This window comes from Oryctolagus cuniculus, chromosome 1, assembly GCF_051225735.1.
Source record: "Oryctolagus cuniculus isolate XC-2025 breed Fujian yellow rabbit chromosome 1, ASM5122573v1, whole genome shotgun sequence".
In the NCBI taxonomy this organism is placed as follows: Eukaryota; Metazoa; Chordata; class Mammalia; order Lagomorpha; family Leporidae; genus Oryctolagus; species Oryctolagus cuniculus.
In genome coordinates, this window is record NC_142867.1 from 189,620,198 (window position 1) to 189,640,323 (window position 20,126).

General features: G+C 38.8%; 1 long non-coding RNA gene across 3 annotated transcripts in view; it reads right to left on the reverse strand.

Annotated features, from left to right (window-relative positions):
* LOC149128793 (uncharacterized) overlaps window positions 1-20,126 on the reverse strand; it is a 206,332-nt gene that overhangs the window by 44,581 nt on the left and 141,625 nt on the right. Inside the window, exon 3 of one of the 3 annotated variants that reach the window (XR_016213807.1) lies at window positions 10,035-10,516. The exons of the other annotated variants lie outside the window; for them this stretch is intronic. This is a non-coding gene — a long non-coding RNA (uncharacterized LOC149128793). Of the gene's footprint in view, window positions 1-10,034; window positions 10,517-20,126 lie in introns of those variants that run through there. 3 annotated transcript variants of the gene reach the window in all.

Sequence of the window (20,126 nt, forward strand, 5' to 3'; positions counted from 1 at the left end):
GCCTCAACTGGGACCAGAACCCAAAGTACTGGAGCTGCAGGCAGAGGATTAGCCTAGTGAGCCGCGGCACCGGCCGTGAATAATAATTGTAGGAAGAATGTGCAATTATTATTTAGCGAAGGCTTGACCAATAAGGTGATATGCTACTATTCATATTTTAACAAAATTACTCTAGCTGCCTATTTGCTAATAAGATGGGGAAATTGGGCCAAGGGTAGAAGCAGGAATGCCAGTTAATTAATGAGGCCTCGCAATCTTCGAGAGAAAGAGGGTCACAGCAGTGTGGACCATGTGACATCTGGAAATAAAAGAACACTGGTGGAGAATAAGAAAAGAAGGTAGTTTGCACATCTGAACTGTAAGGCCCAGTGGGAATTTGCAGAGTCAGGGATCATTCCCCTAGGGAAGTGTGGCTCCTGATGTAGTCACAGAGGAACTGAGTAATTGGTCAGGCCCATCCACTAATAATTGTGGGAGGCTACATGAATCTGCCCAATGAGTACACAGTCTACACCATGACCTTCCAGGTGAAGCATTTCAGACCTCTCCTAGAATCCAAAGTCTCTTTTCTTCTGTTTCCTCCTATGTGAATCCTACTTACACTTGAACATACACCTCAAATATTTTCTACTTTAAATGAGTCTTTTTAAACAAAACCACAAGATTTGCTCTCTTATTCCTCTGAATCATCTCAATATATTCTAAGAGTCACATTTTCCTGTCTATGCTACCTCCTTTATGATATTATTTACCACACACTAAGGAGCACACATTCTGTACCATGCTCCATATTACACAGCAAACTCTCTCACAGACTCTTACTATAGGACTTCAGAATGGCATGCCTTTGAATAAATGGAAGAATGAATCAAGAGTCTGGATGAAGATGGGACCAGTATTAAAATTTGCTAATTTCTGGGTAAATGTCTTCATTTCTCTGTTTAGCATCTCAGTAAACTCAAATATGTTTTCCTCTATAGATGTAGCAAATTAGCTTTTTCAAAAATGCCATAAAATAATAAATGCATAATAGGTTGGATAAGTGGATCTACTCTGTGCATCCATTTTAGAGTAAGGCAATTCACATCAACTGAACACCTTTTAAACCATAGTGCAAGCTGAATTATGCCTATAGTCAGTGTCTTCATCTATAGATTCTGAAAATCAGAGGTGTAATAAAATACTGAGGATACAATAAAAATGATTCCCACATCACTTTACTTTGCCTTCATTCTTGGTCTCCATTTCTGAAAATCTTTTGATCTTTACTTTCTGAAGTCATATGAAAAATCTGCACAAATAACACTGTATTCAGCATTTGCCAAGTACCAGGTAGTTTATCTGTCCTTAAACCATCAAGATAGCTAATATTTTTTACACAGAAACTGAGCATAGAGACTGTGAGTAATTTTCTTAAGATCACATAGCTAATAAATGATAAAACTTGAAATAGTGTCAGATCTACACTCTTATTAGTTACAGACATGATATTCCAAAGCGCTACATCTTGGTCCTTAGGAAATTAAGTTTCCTACACTGGAGGCAGCAGAAAATTCTCACTCAAAAATTAGCTAGTTTCTTTTCTTTTTTTATTCTGAGTGTAATAACTAAAATTACTTGGAAGACATTACCTTTGTGTTGTTACTTTAGGCCTGAAATTGAAAATAATAAATCAAAAAGAACCTTGCTTTATGAAAATATTTGAATTGCATTAAGTTACTAAAAGTGCACATGTCAAGGAAAGCTGATTACCATGAAAAATAAATAAGAAAATAGGATTATATAGCTAAAAATACATTACAACTAAATGGAATCACTAAGACCCAAGAACAAATGGGCTGTGTTTCCTTGTCATCTGTATGAGGAAAGGTATACATAATTCATTTATTTTAATGAATTTCCTTAGAGTAACTCAATGAAAATTTCTTACTTTGGTCACCATCAGGTAAAAGGATATTTTAAAAGCATTTTGTGTTCAAATCCAAGAATTTGCCTCAATGAAATAGGAGTGATGTCAAGTACACAGCAATGAGTAATAAAGGAGGTTATAGGGAATCTATACAGACAGGTTCAATGATTTTCATACTTTACAGGAAAATCTGAGATTAGCCTAACCTAATTCTTTACATGTAACTCATAATAAAAATGGGGACCAGAGAAGTTGAACAACATGTTCAAAGCCATGGTTTACTACTAGCTTAGCAACAGTTGTGCTAGAACACTGTTAGGAATTACTCACTGGCAATATTCCATAGGTTTTATGGGTATAAACATGATTCAGAAAATGACTCCAAGTATAACCTTTCAATATTTTAGATGTAAACTTACATATAATTTTCTATTCTGCATCCATGCACTCAATTTCAAACTTAGAACTTTTCTCAGAGCTCCTGACTTTCATTTCATTGACAATAATGTAAAGAATTTGTCTAGAACTTCCTTGCAAACATTTTGTGAGAGAAAGCAGTCTGAAAAGAACACCAGACTTGATTTCTATGCGTGATAGTTAGAGGAGTAAATGAAGTTTCTGGCCCTTTGTTCATCCTGGAGTGATTCAGTCCTGCCAGGGGTATGCAGCTGAAATCTTGGCAATCTCTACCAGGTGAGAAGCAAGAGGTGTGGCATACAGTAGAGGGCAAACTGGGGCAGGGGAGCGGTGTGTGGGAGCATGTGTTTTCACAGTGCTCAGAGTGGCACTGCAGGTACTGAGAGCGTGAGAGCCTCTGGGGAGGCTTGGGAAGGAGAAGTCACCAGCTTTAAAATTGTTGCCATGGGTTACAACTCAAGTAACCTTGAGTGTATTTTAAGAGATGCAATTAAAGTTTGGAAACACCTTCCTACAGTTGCTGAACTATACTTCTTTAAATGTGATGATACAAGAAATCTCATCTACCTGGGCCCTCACCCATACCCAGTCCATGTGACTACCCAAAATGAAGAAGTCACTACTCTGAAAATCTGTCAAACAAGAGACCTGTTTCATTCTTCTGGCTTAATAAATCAAAGCATACAGTGAGTAGACCTCCATCTCAGTGGATTCCGCTATCACCGAGACCTTACTATTCCAGAGGAATATTCCTTAAGATATTAACAAAAGCAGTGGGGAAGGGACAAATGTTGAATACAGAGGGATGGGAATGGAACGAAGGTAGAGAAAGAACAACCTGAGCCTTCCCCATTCTTCAACCCACTAGAGATAGAAGTCCCACTCCTTAGACACCGGGCCCCAGGCTTCCCATCACCCCCTTGGGCATTAAAGTCCCAGTAATGGTTTGGGATCTGGGAACACTCCATTATAAGAAAGATGGAATAAAAGCAGATGTCAAGCAATGACCTTCTGGCTCACCTGAGGCAAATTTCACATCAGGTTCTTTGTGGCCACATGCCCAGTTCCACACCTGAAGCTACCATCCTGCCTTCTCGCTCACCTCCAGTTCCTAGGTTATGGTACAGGCCCATTGAGTCGAGCCCTAAGTAGTTTTCCCATTTTATATCTGTGCATCTTGACCCTAAATTCTAACCTAAGTTCTTCTGAGTCTGAAATCAAACTACTAACATCTGGGGCCTTACTTACATGAATACTACTTTCTCATCACTACAGTCAAATGCCAATCATCTATCCACATCACCATGACTTTTCTCACAAGTTTACATCTCTACAGAAAAATCTGTTTCACTATTACAGTTAGAAATCTAGGCCCTCTCTTGGCTGAATAATACAAAATTACAGTGCCATAGCAAGTAAAGCCATCGCCTGTGACATTGACATCCAATTGTCATATGGTCACCAGTTTGAGTCCCAGCTACGCCACTTCTGATTCAGCTCCCTGATAATATGCCTCCAAAAGTAGCAGAAGATGGGCCAAGACTTTGGGCCCCTGCACCCATGTGGAGACCCAGAACAACCTCCTGGCTCCTGGCTTTGGAGGGGCCCAGCTCTGGCAGTTGCGGTTATTTGGGCCATGAACTGACAGATGGAAGATCTCTCTCTCTCTTTCTCTCTGTCTCCTTCTCACTCTATAAACTCTGCCTTTCAAGTAACTAAATAAATCTTTTTTAAAAAAGACAATATTATAATAGAAACAAAGAAATATATCTGAGTTACAATGTATGACTCATGACAATCAATGAATTAACATAAGATTTGTAAATGATTTGAGCCCTTGGGGGGAATTATTGTTTCATTATTGTTGTGGAATTATAATTTCTTATATTTTGACATCTGAATTAGAAGTACCTGAGCCCTACTGGGGGAAATCTCATTAAGATTTATATGTTATCAATAATAGAAATAGTTTGAAAAAATAATAACCTTGATAATTTCTGCTTAAATATAATATTCCTTCCAGGTTCATCCACTCTAAAGTTTTATCAAGTGCCAAGGACACTTTTGAGCTTTCTAATTAGTTTGATGCAAGAAACAAGGAATATTAGAAAGCATTAAGATCACTTTCTATTCTTGCAGATGTCTTTAGGAGGCAACACATGCTTGTTCTCTCCCTATGGAATTCAGCATAAGAACATTTCTTACTTGCAAAAGAAAAGAGCCAGAGGGTAACTATAAATTGCCCTCCATGGTGGGAGTTAGGGAGAGTTTAAAAGTTAATATCTACCACTAAATTAGCAAACAATAATTTATCCCATTATTTCTCTGTTTCCTTATGCTAGATCTCTATAGGAGCTAAAGGAAGTGGCCCTGTCACCTGATCGACCTTCACTGTTCAAAAACTATCTAACTATGATGGAAAAGCTAATGAGAAACCAGACAGTCCAAATGAAACTCTGGATAAGCAAAGAATTTTATAATAACTAAGGTACATTCCAAGTCCTAAATAATTCACTATTTTGAGGCAATAAAAAGTTAAGGAAAACCCTATTTTAGGGATTTCAGTGTATTGGTTAGTTAAAAAATTTTACATTCTCTAAGGTTCATAATCTTCTCTACTAAATGAAGCTTAATAACACTTTAAAATACTGAAAATGGGGCCAGCACTGTGGCAAAGCAGGTGAGGGCTCCACCTGCAGTGTTGGCATCCCATGTGGGCGCCGGTTCATGTCCCGGCTGCTCCACTTCTGATCCAGCTCTCTGCTATGGCCTGGGAAGGCAGTGACTGATGGCCCAAGTCCTTGGGCCCCAGCATTTGTGTGGGAGACCCAAAGAAGCTCCCAGCTCCTGGCTCTGGCCATGACGGCCATTTGCGAGTGAACCAGCGGATGGAAAACCTCTCTCTTACTCTCCCTCTCTCTCTCTCTCCATCTCACTCTCTCCGTCTATAAAAAATAAAAATAAAAATAATTGAAAACACTTTACACACTTAAATTATGTGCGCCTCTCCAAACTGTTATAAATATTATTGGTATGCCCATTTCATTTATGAAAAAAAGAGATTCCAAGAAGTGGTGAGTATTTAATAAAAGTGCCACACTAACGAATGGAAGACCTGGCAGAGCTTCAGATTTCCTGATGTTTTGCTATGGTGGTATTTTTTTTTAATTTTTTTTTTTTACTTTTATTTAATGAATATAAATTTCCAAAGTACAGCTTATGGATTACAATGGCTTCCCCCCCATAACGTCCCTCCCACCCGCAACCCTTCCCTTTCCCACTCCCTCTCCCCTTCCATTCACATCAAGATTCATTTTCGATTCTCTTTATATACAGAAGATCAGTTTAGCATACATTAAGTAAAGATTTCAACGGTTTGCTCCCACACAGAAACATAAAGTGAAAAATACTGTTTGAGTACTAGTTATAGCATTAAATCTCAATGTACAGCACACTAAGGACAAAGATCCTACATGAAGAGTAAGTGCACAGTGACTCCTGTTGTTGACTTAACAAATTGACACTCTTGTTTATGGCATCAGTAATCACCCTAGGCTCTTGTCATGAGCTGCCAAGGCTATGGAAGCCCCCTGAGTTCACTGACTCTGATCATATTTAGACAAGGCCATGGTCAAAGTAGAAGTTCTCTCCTCCCTTCAGAGAAAGGTACCTCCTTTGATGACCCGTTCTTTCCACTGGGATCTCACTCGCAGAGATCTTTCATTTAGGTGTTTTTTTGTTTTGTTCTGTTTTTGCCAGAGTGTCTTGGCTTTCCATGCCTGAAATACTCTCGTGGGCTTTTCAGCCAGACCCGCATGCCTTAAGGGCTGATTCTGAGGCCAGAGTGCTGTTTAGGACATCTGCCATTCTATGGGTCTGCTGTGTATCTCACTTCCCATGTTGGATCATTCTCTCCCTTTTTGATTCTAACAGCTAGTGTTTGCAGACACTATTCTTGTTTATGTGATCCCTTTGGTTCTTAGTCCTATCATTATGATCAATTGTGAACAGAAATTGATCACTGGGACTAGAGAGATGGCATTGGTACATGCCACCTTGATGGGATTGAATTGGAATCCCCTGGTATGTTTCTAACTCTACCATTTGAGGTAAGTCAGCTTGAGCATGTCATGAATTGCACATCTCTTCCCTCTCTTATTCCCACTCTTATATTTAACAGCGATCACTTTTCAGTTAAGTTTCAGCACTTAAGAAGAATTGTGTATTGATTACAGTATTCAACCAAAAGTATTAAGTAGAACAAACAAAAAAAAAATACTAAGAGGGATAACATATTAAGTTGCTCATCAACCGTCAGGGTGAGGGCTGATCAAGTCACCGTTTCTTATAGTGCTCATTTCACTTTAACAGGTTTCCTTTTTGGTGCTCAATTAGTTGTCACCTATCAGGGAGAACAAGTGGTTTTTGTCCCTTTGGGACTGGCTTATTTCACTCAGCATGTTTTCCAAATTCCTAACAGGGATCACTTTTCAGTTAAAATTTAAACACCTAAGAACAATTGTGTGTTAATTACAGAGTTCATTTCTGGCAGAAGGAAGAATATGAACATAACCTGAGTTGGTAGGAAACAGGCTACTTTGAAGAATGGAGGGAAAACCAGTGCAGACGTAAAGTAACAGGAGAGAGAGAGAGAGAGAGAGGGAGAGAGAGAAAGTGAGCAAGCAGGAGCCATGGTGGATCTCGTTGATTGTACTTGATCTTTTGAATTTTATCCCCAAAAGAGAAGACTACTTCTAAAATGAGCCTAATCTGAGGCATGAATTGATCAAGTCTGGAAGGTCTAGTTCCAGTAAGGCAGAGTCCCTCCTATCACGCTAACCTCTTGCCTGGAGCAGTAATAAATCAGAACAGCCCTTGTATCTCTGAAAGGAATTGAGTTTGCAATTAAAACTCTTCCCAGGAAAAAAAAAAAAAAAAAAAAAAACTTGGCCTAGATGATTTCAGCGGTGAATTCCATAAAAAAATTAAGGATAATTACAGATGTTACACAAAACCTTTCAGAACAATGAGGAAGAAACTTTATCCAACTTATTTTGTGAATCTTTTTTTTTTTTTTTTTTTTTTTTTTTTTTTTTTTTTTTTTTGACAGGCAGAGTGGACAGTGAGAGAGAGGGACAGAGAGAGAAAGGTCTTCCTTTTGCCGTTGGTTCACCCTCCAATGGCCGCCGCTGCAGCCGGCGCACTGCGCTGATCCGATGGCAGGAGCCAGGAGCCAGGTGCTTTTCCTGGTCTCCCATGGGGTGCAGGGCCCAAGCACCTGGGCCATCCTCCACTGCACTCCCTGGCCATAGCAGAGAGCTGGCCTGGAAGAGGGGCAACCGGGACTAGAACCCGGTGTGCCGGCGCCGCAAGGTGGAGGATTAGCCTATTGAGCCACGGCGCCGGCCTATTTTGTGAATCTTGACACAAATACCAGACAGACTCATTACAAGAAAAGAGCAGGTCACTATCTCTAATAAGCATAGGTATAAAAATCTTTAGGAAAGTACGTAAACAAAACAAATCCATAAATATGTAAAAAATTGAAAGTGTCATCCTAGTAAAGTTTATCTCAGGAATGCAAGGGATAAAAATTGTTTTAATATATTTTTTAAAAAATTTATTTATTTATTTGAAAGACAGAGTTACAGAGAGGCGGAGGCAGGAAAGATAGGGTTCTTCCATCCACTGATTCACTCCCCAGACAGCTGCAATGGCTGGAGCTATACTCATCCGAAGCTAGGAGCCAGGAGCTTCTTCCATGTCTCCCACGTGGGCCATCTTCTACTGCTTTCCCAGGCCACAGCAGAGAGCTGGATCAGAAATGGAGCAGCTGGGACTTGAACCAGTGCCCAAATGCCAACACGGCGGGCAGCGGCTTTTCTTACTACGCCACAGTGCCAGCACTTTGTTTTAATATTTTAAACACAATCAAAGAAACCATGCTAACAGGTTAAAAGAAGAAAAAGGCCTATGATTATATCAACGCAGAAAAAAGTTGGACAAAATTCAATAACTATTCATAGCAGAACCTATCAAAATCTGAAGGAAAAAGAAATTCCTTAATCTGATTAAGAATATCCATAAAAACCTACAGCTTAAACCATGTGTATTCTTAAAGTAGCCTGTTTCCTACTGACTCAGGATATGTTCATGCTCTTCCTTCTGCCAGAAATGCAGGGACTGCTCCAAATCCGCCTCACGTTGCAAATTCCAGAGCATTCTTTACATATCCTGCCCTGTGCCTCTTCAGAGAAGCTGCTGCAATAACTCAGGATAAACAAGGTGCCTCTGCTATCAGTTTCCTAGCTCCTTGCTGATGTTCTTGACTGGCTTCCGTGACAGTTTGTAACTACATATTCACATACACAATTGTCTATCTCCCCACTAGACAAAAATCTTACTGAGGTCCAGGATCATGTCTGTGTTTATGATGGTAACTCGGGACCTATTCTATAATAACAAGCAAACAGAGGTTTCATATTTGTTGAATAAATGACTGCTGAATTAATGACTGTAATATGGATTTTGTATATCCCTTTATGTTTTTATTCCACCATCATGTTCTGCTGGCTATTTTGATGGAATAATTAATCTTAAATTTCACTAGAGTAGAACTATGCTCTTCTTACTTTAGCTTATATTTTTAAGTGCTCTTACATTAACACAATAGAACATATTAGGGTGAGAATAAAATGGTCCAAATGTGAATATTTTTGGACCTAAGTTCTTTTTGTTATTCTGTACAAACAAAGATTTACATTGACCACTGGTATCTCCAATCTATGTGATTCTGGTATTGGCCATTAGCTACCTAGTTAATCTTACTTTTTTCATTTAAATCTGGGATTAATAAGGTTACCTTTTCCTGCTGGTAATATGTGAAAATGTTCAATGAACTACAAAATGCTTTAAAATTGAGAGACTTGTTAATTGTAATCTTTATCATCATTATGTTAGGAATGTTTACCTTAGACATATGCATTTTTCTTCCTTTAAGTATTAATTCAAGATATGTATATAATAAAACCTGTAGGAAGAATATTTCTATGCCTAGAATAAACTCCGGATAAAAATATTTCCATATTTTCTCTAGAGAACTTGGTGTTGCATTTATAGCAAATAAAAGAGATTAATTTAAAAAGAGGGAAAAGGAACATGCCAGATTGCTGTTACTGTGTCATTAGTTTCAATTAGTATTCTATTGTTTCTATGAGTTATCCCAGTTCTTTGTATTTTTTCATAAAACTCTGATCAGTGTTTTAGAAACAGCTCCATCATACCAAAATGAAAGATTTTTTTTCAATTGGAAATCAAGCCATGACAGCTTAGAATGTGTCAGGGTCTTTTCCAGAGACCAGAAAGGGACACAACATGTGTCACTATGAATCTTTCCAAGTCCAGGAATTCTTTCAGATGCTAGAAAATGAACTCAAGACATTGAATCCAGAATAAGTGATTCAGAAATCAAGTAACTCCTTTGACATAGTCCAAGCATAATAATAAAACCATGCAACAATTATAGCAATAGGCAGCATTAACCTTGGAGAAAAGCCTTAATGATGACCAGAAATAATTTCAGCTGCCATCAGCAACATTATATATTCATGAAGTTATGTTTATTTGTTCTTTGCATCAAACATACTTACAAATTAACCAAGCATTTAAGTTGCCTTGCCCTCTTTGACATCCCCAGGAATAGCAACACATTACAACACATCTTTTCAGTACATAGAAAAGAGCTGGTTTATAAAATAACATGACAAAACTTCTGTCTTTTTCCTCCTACTCTCTCTGCTATCAACTGAACCCTACAGAGTCTTGCTCATGGTTTTCAATGCATTGGTATAAACATTTCTTAACCTCAGTTAACTCTAAAGGCAAGATCCATGAAAATTGAGAAGAAAAATGAGAAGACTAGAGAGGAAAGAAAAAAACCATCTCTTCACATTTAGCTGGAAGGAGACAAATGCCCTGCAAGAAAACACATTTCTGTGTCTTGAGTTCTCCCTTCTAATTATAAATGTGGAATTTCAAAATAAAGGAACACAGTAAAATTACAGTGTCCCCAGAGGACCAGGCAGGCAGGCAGGCAGGCTTCCAAGAGACCGTAAGAGGACATTTCCTTTATTGAATTCATCCAAGTCCAAGGTCTGCCCTGCAGTTATATAGAAATCTAATTTATCAGATCTGCAGAGAAAAGAGCAGTCCACATTAACCAAGCTTATGGAGAATGATATGTAAGATTATCAATTCATTAATCAACAATGAAAGATGTAACAATTGTGTAGGAGCACATGGCCACTTTTTTAAAAATCTTTTGAATAGATCTGCACTGGATTCTAAAGCACAATAATAAAAAATACTTGCAGAATGGAGCCTCAAAAACAAGGGAGTTGCCTAGGTGATTTGCACATTTAATGACTTCTTAAATCCATGTTTCCTACAAGAATCTGTGAACTTGGTCAATTCACTATTTGAACAACACTTTCCTCTTGTCTCCTTCTAAACCTGAGTTGTTGTTGGGACTTACAGCATACAACTTTAGGAATGGTTTTAGTTTGCTCTGGTTAGTCACAGATTTTTGGTAAAATCTTAGGGATCAATGAAATCATTAAAGATCAACTTAAAAAGAATTAGTAGGGGCCGGCGCCGTGGCTCACTAGGCTAATCCTCCACCTTGCGGCGCCGGCACACCGGGTTCTAGTCCTGGTCGGGGCGCCGGATTCTGTCCCAGTTGCCCCTCTTCCAGGCCAGCTCTCTGCTGTGGCCCGGGAGTGCAGTGGAGGATGGCCCAAGTGCTTGGGCCCTGCACCCCATGGGAGACCAGGAGAAGAACCTGGCTCCTGCCATCTGATCAGCGCGGTGCGCTGGCCGCAGCGCACCGGCCACGGCGGCCATTGGAGGGTGAACCAACAGCAAAGGAAGACCTTTCTCTCTGTCTCTCTCTCTCTCACTGTCCACTCTGCCTGTCAAAAAAAAAAAAAAAAAAAAAGAATTAGTAGGGATGGGTGTTTGGTCTAGTGACTATGACACTCATGTCCCATGTCTGAGTGCCTCGGTTCAATACTCACCTTGTTCTCTTGATTTCAGCTTCCTGCTAATGGAGACCCTAGGAGACAGCAGTAAATGGGTTCCTGCCACCCACAGGGAAGACCTGGATTGCAGTCCTGGCTTCAGCTTTGGCCAAACCTGGCTGTTGCAGTTCATTTGGGGAGTGAGCCAGCAAAAGCCAGCTCATTCTCTCTCTCCTCTCTCTCTCTCCCTCTTTCTGTCTCTCTGTGTGTGTGTGTGTGTATTCTTCTCTCTTTCTGCTTCTCAAGTGAATAACTTTTTGAAAAAATATATTAAAATATATACTTTTAATTATTCTTTTGCTTCAAATTTCTTGAACACAGAACAAAATTCTTCCCATATAAAAACAAGACAGCTTTTAAAATACAAAATCCCTGGGAAAGAGCACACACATACACACACATTTATTTACTTCTTGCTGTGAACATACCACAGAACTTAGCTGTATGATTGAAGTAGTACTGATTTATCTCCCTCTACCCTTCAACTGTACTCATCACTATCCTGTAATTCTACAACTGTTTTGCTCCATTCTCTTCCAAAATTCACACCTCAATACCTGGATCCAGAATCTGTTTATTCACTTGTTGCTTAAATGAACAAATACTTGGAGTGACCAACCTTCTGGAAAGTAGGTCCCCTGTGAAGCCAATTAAGGCTTTGTGTAGACCTTAAGTAGGTGTCAGGATCCATGGGGGTGATAGAGAGGAGGGGGATTAGAAATAGAAGTGGATGTGGAGCAAAGAAATGGCTGGGAATCACAAAGACATGTTTTCACTACCTAAAATGTTGGCTCAAGATCTCTTTAAATTGTAAACAAAGTGAGCCTTTACATTTGAATGCTCTGTCCTCTAGTTGTGTTCAGGGAAGTTCCTAAATTTGATTTTGAAGAAAGTCCTGGGCAGTAACACTTCCCTGCTATTTTAAATCCCTTTCTCTTCGTCCTTTATGTAAGTACTAGGAATGTCTGGAGAAAAAAGGTAATAGCAAGAATGAGGAAAGAGTTGCAGGAATGGAGCACAGCAAAATAAATGTGCTCCAAGTAAACAAATCAGATTGCTGCTCTGGTAAATTCTCCTTTCATAGGAATGAAAGTAAATCAGAATGTATGAAGACTCAACAGAAATTTTCCTACTTTTGAAGGATAAAATGGGCAAACTTATAAACTGTATCTCAAAGGACTTTGTTAAATCAAATAACGTAAGCTGAAAGAAAGCATTTTATATTAATTACACAAAGAAATATATGCAGACACCATAGGATGGGAAAAAAAAGGCCAGGAACTCAATGTAATTTTGTAAGAAGGGATAAAAATTACAAAATTTAAGCTGCCAAACTACTGCAGAGTAAACAGATTCCATTTGTCCAATGAGATTTTGGCACGATTGGTACGTTACTCCTTTTATTATTTCTTAAGAATAATAGAACTAATTATTTCTCAGTGCAATTTATGGAACATAGTAAGAGCAATGTACACACAAATAGGAGTCCTTCAGATATCTAAATTGAGCTTTGCTATTATTACTGTCTGTTCTAGCTCCAAGACAATCTGTGAAAACATAACTAAACTTTTATTAGTTCAATAGTGACAGGACACCAGTTCTGTTTTGACTGCAGAATTGCTTACATTATGATGATATAACGATGAAAGTCAGATCAGAGTTTGATTTTCAGATGTAGGACATGATCAACAATGGTGAAGTGTAGTGTATTTAACTTCTAGCAAAGAGAGGGGTGGTTCACAGAATTCATAGAATCTTTACACGGGAGAGTGAAAGCAGATACAGACTAAAACTTTTATTTAATTAATTTTCTGTAAATTGCTCAGATTTGAACTCTTAAAAAAATATAAAGTTTGAGTAAAAAGTTTCTTCTTAGAAAGGCTTTAAAAAATTCAGAATAGGCCAATTTGTGTGGTGGTTGAAGCCAAATTCTTTCCGCCCTGTAAAGTGATACAACACTTAAGAACATGGACACTACAGTCATGCTGCCTGGACTTGAATCCTAGATTTACAAGCTTTTTAACTCTCAAAGTTGTTAAACTCTCTAACCCTCAATCTTCCAATCTATAAGATGCTGATAACAACAATACTTAAGACAGAAGGCTGCTATGTGAACTAAACAACATAATTCATAAGAAGTGTCACCTAGTTAGTCAATAAAAGTTAAAGAGAAATTTACTAGAATATAAAGGGCCCTAGAGGAGTTTATCTAGAGCTTTCAAATATTAAATAGTAGTAGTTAAAAACTATGTTTTTCCCCCAAGAAGAACAAGTTGATATTGGTGTAGACAGCTTATGCATCTAAAAAGAATAAATATCCATTCTCCGATTTGAGTCACCATCCTGAGTGAGACTCAAAGCCATTTGAAGTCAGTAATGATGTCTTCTGAAGAACCCAGTCTTCTCTACCATGATGATAGTTAATGGGTGTTTTTTTCTCCCATCCGGCAGACAAGAACTTCCAAAGACAAAGGAGACATAACTGATGAACAGGTAGATTTTACTGCCCAGTAAAGTGATAAAACGCATAAGGGCATGGTAACTTGAATTACTTAAATCCATGTGGTTGATAGGAAAAATAAAGAAAACCAATCATTTTATCTAGCTATAAGTATTTCATTAATTTTCTGTCTTGCAATAATCATCAGGTTACACTATGATCTCTCCATCACTGCTACTCAGCAGCGCCGGGAGAAAAGGAGACAAAGTCTGCTCAGCTAGCTAGTAACAAAGTGTGGAGCACACATGACCAATATGTAGGGGAAAAAAAAAAAAAAAAAAAAACAAGAAAAACTCCCACAGAGAAGCAAATCACATATTCCAAACCATTGCATGCATCTTTGTTGCTAAGAAATTCCTATTGTGATCATTTCCAGTGACAAGTGTCCCTTAGGGGTGTTTTGGCTATAAGACATGGAGGTTAAGGCCATGCTTCCGCCTGGCGGACTTCATGAGATTTAGATACACTATGTGGGCTAGATGGGTCACTATCTTTTAAAAAAAATTTAATTTAATTTTAAATTAGTTTTTAACAGAGTCAGTGTGATTTGTAGATGCAGTTCTTAAGAACATAACAACATTCCCTAGCTACCTGCCTTCCCCCTTCCTCCTCTCACCCTCCTTCCTTCTCTCTCCCTTTTTTATTAGTTTTTAGAGATAACATATTTTAAATTTACATTAAAGTAGAAAGGCTTAATACTTCACTGAATAAGAAGTTTAACAAGTAAAAAGCAAAAAGGCTCTAGTTTAATTGGAATATAGACAACAGCTATAAATAATAATTAAATGGAAAAATGACCATTTCATCCATATACAGTAAATTTTAAGTAACATTCATGACCATTGGTTTGACAAAGGCACAAAACAAAATTTTACAAAACTATATTCGTACCAATACTGATACGTACAGACATTTCTTTCTTTTTTCTTTCTCTTTTTCATTTGTTTCTTTTTTTAATTTTAGCTCCCACATATAAGGGAGAACAGAGACATAAATTCACATAATTTATAAACTGGAGAGAAACAATGATATCTAAATCTATGCTAAATGAGATATCATCTCACCCCATAAGGGTGGCTGGTTTCAAAAAAGGCTGGAAGTAACAAGTGCTGATGAGGATGAGGAGAAAGGGGAGCTCCTACAGACTGTCAGTTGAAATGTAAATTATTACAGCCACTAAAGAAGGGAGATTTCTTTAAAAACTAGAAGGAGAGCTGCCAATGTGATCCTACAATCCCCTACTTGATATATATCCAAATATGAAAGCATTGCATCAAAGAGATGCCTGCTACACCATGTTCACTTCAGCATTGTTCACAATAGCCAAGATATAGATTATACCAAGGAATCCAATCATCAGATGAATGGATAAAGAAATTGTGATACATATCACAATGAAATATTATTCAACCATAAAAACAAAGAAATACTGTAGTTTTCAGCAAAATGGGTGGAACTGGAAGACATGATGTCAAATGAGATAAGCCAAACACAGAAAGACAAACACTATATATTCTCCCTCATATGTGGAGGCTCAAAAACAAATTCAAACTGAACACACAATGGTGATCACTAGAGGCAGGGATAGTTAGAGGTATGGAGGGAGCTTGGGTAATGGATACCAAATCAGAGTTAAATAGAAAGAACAAGCTCCCAGTGACCCACAGCACAGCGGGGTGACTACAGTTTACAATAACCTATTAAATATTTTATAAGCAAATAGAAGTAAGGAGCTCTAAAACTCCAATTGTAAAGTTATGTCAAAGAAGGGGAAACATTGATTAGCCTGATTTTATTAGTACATATCTGTGCATGGACCGAAATGTCACCCAGCAACAGTTATTGTTGATAAAACTTTAAATGGGTCTTTCAAGATTAGCAGACAGGTAGTTACCACCAAGAGAACTCAGTCTTTCCATACATTCCATTCCTGACCTTAATTATTAGCTATAGTAAAGTTTCTCAGGAAATGGAGATTCCTGATGTAATTCTGGAGTGTCCTTGAACACTGACAAAAGGAGAGAAATAGGACAGTGATTATAGGAGATTTTTTAGATATATTTGATGAAGTCATTTTCCAAGCTTATGGCAAGACTGTATTTCTGATTTTATTCCTATGACTCAAAACAATGAAAATCAAGTATAGAAGGTAACGTTTCCTAAATAATTGGAACACTTCTTATGAGCACTTTTACTTACTCTTGGGTAAATGTTTTTATTATTTAGGAACATTACCCTTATGCATTACATGTTTATATAACATTTTAAACACTTTTATAAATTGTCTAAAGAACACTGTACACTGACAATAATTATTAGAAATTTAAGCAGAGAATAAAAATAATTCTAGGGGCTGGTGCCATGGCTCACTTGGTTAATCCTCTGCCTGCAGAGCCGGCATCCCATATGGGCGCTGGTTCTAGTCCCGGTTGCTCCTCTTCCAGTCCAACTCTCTGCTGTGGCCTGGGAAAGCAGTAGAAGATGGCCCAAGTGCTTGGGTCCTGTACCCCCATGGGAGACCGGAAAGAAGTACCTGGCTCCTGGCTTCAGATCGGTGCAGTGCCGCCCGTGGTGGCCATTTGGGGAGTGAACCAATGGAAGGAAGATCTTTCTCTCTGTCTCTCTCTCTCTCACTGTTTATAACTCTACTTGTCAAATAAATAAATAAATAATAATTCTATGAAACTTCAGAGAATTACCAAGTGCTTCCATTTTACCACTGTTATAACCAAAGTGGGATTTATAGATTATCATTGTTAAACCATGTCAAAGAAAAATGATTTGTCTAGTTGCATATTCATATTCAAATACATAATTTATAGTAAACTTTTGAAATTTGAATTTATTTATAAACTAATAATTGTAAAATATTTTCAGGCTGCTATTTAAGCCCACTCAATAATATTATATATGGCAAACATATCTTTTTTTTACTGTGTGCCAAGAATTATGCTAAGTACTTCACTTTAGCTCAGGGTTTCTCTGTTGCAGCACTATTTTTATTTAAATAGATTTATTTATTTATTTATTTGAACTTCCAAGTTAGAGAGAGAGAAGAAGAGACAGAGAGAGAGAGATCTTCCATCCGTTAGTTTACTCCCCAGATGGCCAAAACAGCTGGGCCTGCAAGTTGAAGCCAGGAGCCAAAAGCTTCATCCAATCTCCCATATGGGTGGCAGAGACCTAAATACTTGGCCCATCTTCTGCTGCTTTTCTGAGGCAATTAGTAGGAAGCTGAATTGGAAGGGGAGTAGCCAGGAAATGAACCAGCACCCATATGGGATGCTGGCATCACAGGCAGAGGCTTGACCTGCTATGCCACAATGTTGGCCACTTTTGCAGCATTCTTAATATTTGGAGTTAGACAGTTCTTTGTTTTGGGGATTGCCCTCTTCATCCCTGGCTCCTGTGCAGGAGAGAAAATCAGTAGCACTCCCCTTCTGGTTCTGTGCCTCCTAACATTTTCATATGCCTCCTCGTGACAACATTGTCCCCTTTTGAGAACCACTGTTTTAGTATATTGCATTTTCTTAATAATTCCATGAGGCAATGCATTACTGTCTCATTTTCGAGGTGAGATGACAGAAGCTTAAGGAGTTTAGTAATTGGCCAATGTCATAAAGGTAGAAAGTGGGAATTAATTGACTGCATATCCAAGTAATTTAATCATTGAATGACTCTACCTCACTCAGACCCAGGTGAATATAATATCTGTCCTATGTTTCCATGGAAATCTCCCTAGTGCCATCTGGAAATGGAGACTTTACTCATTTGAAAAAGCATACATATATCATCCTGTAAAGTTTTTACTTTCATAGACAATGCATCCGTCATTTTGAATGATGCTATAGTCACAAAGGATATGAAAATTTCAGTTTCTTAAAACATAAAATGTTTGCTTCTGACTCCCATTATATTGGCATTGTGAAGTTACACGGACCACTTTCAGGATGCAGGTCAAGCATGAAGACCTGGGGCTGGCCCTGTGGTATAGTACATGTAGCACCGCATCCTATATGGGTGCTGGTTCAAGTCCTGGCTGCTCCACTTCCAATCCAGCTCTCTGCTATGGCCTGGGAAAGCAGTGGACGATGGCCCAAGTGCATGGGCTCCTGCATCCATATGAGAGACTGGAAGAAGCTCCTGGCTCCTGCCTTAAAATTGGCACAGCTCCAGTCATTGAGGCCCTTTAGGGATAGAACCAGTGGATGGAAGACCTCTCTGTCTCTCCCACTGTCTCTCCCTCTGCCTGGGACTATAAATGAATAAACCTTAAAAAAAAAAAAAAAAAAAAAAAGAAAGAAAGAAAGAATGAGGACCTACCAGTCTCTGCAGAATGATAAAGGAATCCTGTGAAGGCCCTTGAAGGTTTTTGCATGGAAGTGACAATGTCCCTTCAGTTCAGTGTACATAACCAAAGCAAGTCAGGTGACCAAGCATGAAGCCAGTGGACAAGGTAGTGTATCCCTCCCTCTGGGAGGACCCAGGTAGAAAGGGGCCAATAAAGAGTATCATAATAGGAAAGACAAAAATATTTTAAAAAATGAATCAATTTTCATGTACTTACATTGAAAATTGGTAAGGGGTAATGGCATAAAGACAACTTTGTTTTTTTTTGGCCGGTGCCGCGGCTCAATAGGCTAATCCTCTGCCTTGCAGCACCGGCACGCCGGGTTCTAGTCCCATTCGGGGCACTGGATGCTGTCCCGGTTGCCCCTCTTCCAGGACAGCTCTCTGCTGTGGCCCGGGAAGGCAGTGGAGGATGGCCCAAGTCTTTGGGCCTTGCACTCCATGGGAGGCCAGGATAAGCACCTGGCTCCAGGCTTCGGATCAGCGTGGTGCGCCGGCCGCAGCGCACTGGCTGCGGTGGCCACTGGAAGGTGAACCAACGGCAAAAGGAAGACCTTTCTCTCTGTCTCTCTCTCTCACTGTCCACTCTGCCTGTCAAAAAAAATTTTAAAAATTAAAAAAAAAAAAAAGACAACTTTGCTTTTATCCAAAATATCCTTGTCTCTGTTTTATGGAAACACTTCTTTTATAAAGCAATCGTGACATGATAACCAAGTGCCAGAAGTAGAATGGTACACATTCAATATTTCAGAACCTCCAAACAGTTACACATATCGGGTGTATCACAGGACAAATGCTTGCAGTCTCCCAATTCTTTCCCATCAGCCTTTCTTTAAGAGACAGAACAAGTTCCCTATCCATCTCTGTAAATCTGTTCCATGATCTCTTAAATGAGCGCTCTAAAAACTACTCAACTTTGACCTGATTTCTGGGCTACTCAGAGGAAAAAGCAGATAAACTTCTAGGAATAAAAAATAGTGCTTGTGTTTGATATTTGGAGAGAAGGCACTTCATCAATCATGAGTTCTGTAGGAACATTCATCACATGAGCATTTTAATTCTTTCATCACACAAACCTTTCAGCCCCCATTCCACCCTCCTCCATCCCTTCCCTCCATCCTCTCCCCCTTCACCTTGCAAGTGTGAACAGAAACAAACACACACACAGAGTAATATACCCCACAATCGTAAACTTTTGATTAAAAATAATAGAAGCTTTAAAACAAGAACTTTTTTTAAATGCTTTTATATGTGGTCATTTAGTGTGGTTTCACAATAAATACGTTGAACTTAAAGAATTAAAGTAGATGATGTACTTTAAAAATTTTGTGAAAGAACAGAATTAAACAGCAAGTTTATTTTGATAGTCAGACATCTCCAAGAAGTTCATGGAAAATGCCTATTATAAAAATGTATGGGAGGCCAGCACTGTGGCCTGAAGCGCCGGCATCCCATATGGCCACCGGTTCGAGACCCAGCTGCTCCACTTCTGATCCAGCTCTCTGCTATGGCCTGGGAAAGCAGTGGAAGATGGCCCAGGTCTTTGGGCCCCTGCACCTGTGTGGGAGACCCAGAAGAAGCTCCTGGTTCTTGGCTTCAGATTGGTGCAGCTCCGACCATTGGGGCTATTTGGGGAGTGAACCATCAGATGGAAGACCTCTCTCTTTCTCTCTCTCTCTCTGCCTCTCCTCTTTCTGTGTAACTCTGACTTGCAAATAAATAAATAAATCTTAAAAAACAGTATGGGTTTTAAAAATGTTTAAAAAAATAAATTTATCTTTTAATTCCAATTTCCTTAATGTTTTGAAGTCTCCTCATACTTGAGAGAAAAAGAGAGAGGGATAAAGATACAGGGGAGTAGGAAAAATGGCAA